Raw genomic sequence first — 5,000 nt, 5'->3', positions numbered from 1 at the left:
TTGATTGATATTGATTACATTTGCCTCAGATTTTTCTTTCTATCTTTCTTTCTTTCTTTCTTTCTTTCTTTCTTTCTTTCTTTCTTTCTTTCTTTCTTTTCTTCTCTTGACTTTTGCCTGAGATTTCTTTCTTTCTTTCTTTCTTTCTTTCTTTCTTTCTTTCTTTCTTTCTTTCTTTCTTTCTTTCTTTCTTTCTTTCTTTCTTTCTTTACATTTGACTGAGATGGCTTTCTTTGTATCTTCTCTTCACATTTGCCTGATATTGATTATATTTGCCCAAGATGTCTTTCTTTCTTTCTTTCTTTCTTTCTTTCTTTCTTTCTTTCTTTCTTTTTTCCTACATTTGCCTGAGATTTCTTTTTCTTTTTTGTCTTAACATTTGCCTCTGATTTCTTTCTTTCTTTCTTTCTTTCTTTCTTTCTTTCTTTCTTTCTTTCTTTCTTTCTTCTTACATTTGCCTGAGATTTCTTTTTCTTTCTTCTCTTTACATTAGCCTGACATTTCTTTCTTCTGTCTTTTTCTTTCTTTCTTCCTTTCTTTACATTTGCCTGAGATGGCTTTCTTTGTATCTTCTCTTCACAATTGCCTGATATTGATTACATTTGCCTCAGATTTTTCTTTCTTTCTTTCTTTCTTTCTTTCTTTCTTTCTTTCTTTCTTTCTTTCTTTCTTTATATTTGCCTGAGCTTTCTTTCTTTCTTTCTTTCTTTCTTTCTTTCTTTCTTTCTTTCTTTCTTTCTTTCTTTCTTTCTTTCTTTCTTTCCATTGGCCTGAGATTTCTTTCTTTCTTCTCTTTACATTTGCCCAAGATTTCTTTCTTTCTTTCTTTCTTTCTTTCTTTCTTTCTTTCTTTCTTTCTACATTTGCCTCAGGTTTTTTTCTTTCTTTCTTTCTTTCTTTCGTTCTTTTATTCTTTCTTCTCTTTCCATTTGCCTGATATTGAATTATTGACAGATTGATTTCTTTCTTTCTCTACATTTGCCTGAGATTTCATTCTTTCTTTATATCAATCTTTCTTTCTTTCTTTTGTATATTTTCCTCAGATTTCATTGTCTTTCTTTTCTAGATTTGCCTGATCTTTCTTTCTTTCTTTCTTTCTTTCTTTCTTTCTTTCTTTCTTTCTTTCTTCCTACATTTGCCTGAGATTTCTTTTTCTTTTTTGTCTTAACATTTGCCTCTGATTTCTTTCTTTCTTTCTTCTTACATTTGCCTGAGATTTCTTTTTCTTTCTTCTCTTTACATTAGCCTGACATTTCTTTCTTCTGTCTTTTTCTTCCTTTCTTCCTTTCTTTACATTTGTCTGAGATGGCTTTCTTTGTATCCTCTCTTCTCAATTGAATGATATTGATTACATTTGCCTCAGATTTTTCTTTCTTTCTTTCTTTCTTTCTTTCTTTCTTTCTTTCTTTCTTTTCTTCTCTTGACTTTTGCCTGAGATTTCTTTCTTTCTTTCTTTCTTTCTTTCTTTCTTTCTTTCTTTCTTTCTTTCTCTACATTTGCCTGAGCTGTCTTTCTTTCTTTCTTTCTTTCTTTCTTTCTTTCTTTCTTTCTTTCTTTCTACATTTGCCTGAGATTTCTTTTTCTATTTTGTCTTTGTTTGGCTCAGATTTCTTTCTTTCTTTCTTTCTTTCTTTCTTTCTTTCTTTCTTTCTTTCTTATTTCTCTGAGATGTCCTTTCTTTCTTTCTTTCTTTCTTTCTTTCTTTCTTTCTTTCTTTCTTTCTTTCTTTCTTTCTTTCTTTCACAATTGCCTGAGATTTCTTTCTTTCTTTCCTTCTTTCTTTCTCCACATTTGTCTGAGATTTCTTTCTTTCTTTCTTTCTTTCTTTCTTTCTTTCTTTCTTTCTTTCTTTCTTTCTTTCTTTCTTTCTTTACATTTGCCTGAGATGGCTTTCTTTGTATCTTCTCTTCACAATTGCCTGATATTGATTACATTTGCCTCAGATTTTTCTTTCTTTCTTTCTTTCTTTCTTTCTTTCTTTCTTTCTTTCTTTCTTTCTTTCTCTATATTTGCCTGAGCTTTCTTCTTTCTTTCTTTCTTTCTTTCTTTCTTTCTTTCTTTCTTTCTTTCTTTCTTTCTTTCTTTCCATTTGCCTGAGATTTCTTTCTTTCTTCTCTTTACATTTGCCCAAGATTTCTTTCTTTCTTTCTTTCTTTCTTTCTTTCTTTCTTTCTTTCTTTCTACATTTGCCTCAGGTTTTTTTCTTTCTTTCTTTCGTTCTTTTATTCTTTCTTCTCTTTCCATTTGCCTGATATTGAATTATTGACAGATTGATTTCTTTCTTTCTCTACATTTGCCTGAGATTTCATTCTTTCTTTATATCAATCTTTCTTTCTTTCTTTTTTATATTTTCCTCAGATTTCATTGTCTTTCTTTTCTAGATTTGCCTGATCTTGATTTCTTTCTTTCTTTCTTTCTTTCTTTCTTTCTTTCTTTCTTTCTTTCTTTCTTTCTCTACATTTGCCTGAGATTTTCTTTCTTTCTTTCTTTCTTTCTTTCTTTCTTTCTTTCTTTCTTTCTTCTTACATTTGCCTCAGATTTTTCTTTCTTCTCTTTACATTAGCCTGACATTTCTTTCTTCTGTCTTTTTCTTTCTTTCTTCCTTTCTTTACATTTGACTGAGATGGCTTTCTTTGTATCCTCTCTTCTCAATTGATTGATATTGATTACATTTGCCTCAGATTTTTCTTTCTTTCTTTCTTTCTTTCTTTCTTTCTTTCTTTCTTTCTTTCTTTCTTTTCTTCTCTTGACTTTTGCCTGAGATTTCTTTCTTTCTTTCTTTCTTTCTTTCTTTCTTTCTTTCTTTCTTTCTTTCTTTCACAATTGCCTGAGATTTCTTTCTTTCTTTCCTTCTTTCTTTCTCCAAGTTTGTCTGAGATTTCTTTCTTTCTTTCTTTCTTTCTTTCTTTCTTTCTTTCTTTCTCTATATTTGCCTGAGCTTTCTTTCTTTCTTTCTTTCTTTCTTTCTTTCTTTCTTTCTTTCTTTCTCTATATTTGCCTGAGCTTTCTTTCTTTCTTTCTTTCTTTCTTTCTTTCTTTCTTTCTTTCTTTCTTTCTTTCTTTCTTTTTTCTTTCTTTCTTTCTTTCTTTCTTTCTTTCTTTCTTTCCATTTGCCCAAGATTTCTTTCTTTCTTTCTTTCTTTCTTTCTTTCTTTCTTTCTTTCTACATTTGCCTCAGGTTTCTTTCTTTCTTTCTTTCTTTCTTTCTTTCTTTCTTTCTTTCTTTCTTTCTTTTATTCTTCTCTTTCCTTTTGCCTGATATTGAATTATTGACAGATTGATTTCTTTCTTTCTCTACATTTGCCTGAGATTTCATTCTTTCTTTCTTTCGTTCTTTTATTCTTTCTTCTCTTTCCATTCGCCTGATATTGAATTATTGACAGATTGATTTCTTTCTTTCTCTACATTTGCCTGAGATTTCATTCTTTCTTTATGTCAATCTTTCTTTCTTTCTTTTTTATATTTTCCTCAGATTTCATTGTCTTTCTTTTCTAGATTTGCCTGATCTTTCTTTCTTTCTTTCTTTCTTTCTTTCTTTCTTTCTTTCTTTCTTTCTTTCTTTCTTTCTTTCTTTCTTTCTACATTTGCCTGAGATTTCTTTTTCTTTTTTGTCTTAACATTTGCCTCTGATTTCTTTCTTTCTTTCTTTCTTTCTTTCTTTCTTTCTTTCTTTCTTTCTTTCTTTCTCTACATTTGCCTGAGATTGTTTTCTTTCTTTCTTTCTTTCTTTTTTCCTACATTTGCCTGAGATTTCTTTTTCTTTCTTCTCTTTACATTAGCCTGACATTTCTTTCTTCTGTCTTTTTCTTTCTTTCTTCCTTTCTTTACATTTGTCTGAGATGGCTTTCTTTGTATCCTCTCTTCTCAATTGAATGATATTGATTACATTTGCCTCAGATTTTTCTTTCTTTCTTTCTTTCTTTCTTTCTTTCTTTCTTTCTTTCTTTCTTTCTACATTTGCCTCAGGTTTCTTTCTTTCTTTCTTTCTTTCTTTCTTTCTTTCTTTCTTTCACAATTGCCTGAGATTTCTTTCTTTCTTTCCTTCTTTCTTTCTCCAAGTTTGTCTGAGATTTCTTTCTTTCTTTCTTTCTTTCTTTCTTTCTTTCTTTCTTTCTTTCTTTCTTTCTTTCTCTATATTTGCCTGAGCTTTCTTTCTTTCTTTCTTTCTTTCTTTCTTTCTTTCTTTCTTTTTTCCTACATTTGCCTGAGATTTCTTTTTCTTTCTTCTCTTTACATTAGCCTGACATTTCTTTCTTCTGTCTTTTTCTTTCTTTCTTCCTTTCTTTACATTTGTCTGAGATGGCTTTCTTTGTATCCTCTCTTCTCAATTGAATGATATTGATTACATTTGCCTCAGATTTTTCTTTCTTTCTTTCTTTCTTTCTTTCTTTCTTTCTTTCTTTCTTTCTTTCTTCTCTTTACATTTGCCAAAGATTTCTTTCTTTCTTTCTTTCTTTCTTTCTTTCTTTCTTTCTTTCTTTCTTTCTTTCTTTCTTTCTTTCTTTCACAATTGCCTGAGATTTCTTTCTTTCTTTCCTTCTTTCTTTCTCCACGTTTGTCTGAGATTTCTTTCTTTCTTTCTTTCTTTCTTTCTTTCTTTCTTTCTTTCTTTCTTTCTTTCTTTCTATTTGCCTGAGCTTTCTTTCTTTCTTTCTTTCTTTCTTTCTTTCTTTCTTTCTTTCTTTCTTTCTACATTTGCCTCAGGTTTCTTTCTTTCTTTCTTTCTTTCTTTCTTTCTTTCTTTCTTTCTCTTTACCATTGTCTGAGATTTCTTTCTTTCTTTCTTTCTTTCTTTCTTTCTTTCTTTCTTTCTTTCTTTCTCTACATTTGCCTGAGATTTTCTGTCTTTCTTTCTTTCTTTCTTTCTTTCTTTCTTTCTTTCTTTCTTTCTTTCTTTCTTCTTACATTTGCCTCAGATTTCTTTTTCTTTCTTCTCTTTACATTAGCCTGACATTTCTTTCTTCTGTCTTTTTCTTTCTTTCTTCCTTTCTTTACATTTG

Source organism: Neoarius graeffei, chromosome 27 (genome assembly GCF_027579695.1).
Source record: "Neoarius graeffei isolate fNeoGra1 chromosome 27, fNeoGra1.pri, whole genome shotgun sequence".
Classification (NCBI taxonomy): Eukaryota; Metazoa; Chordata; class Actinopteri; order Siluriformes; family Ariidae; genus Neoarius; species Neoarius graeffei.
The sequence above is the reverse complement of the archived record's forward strand: the minus strand, read 5'-3'. Positions refer to the sequence as shown.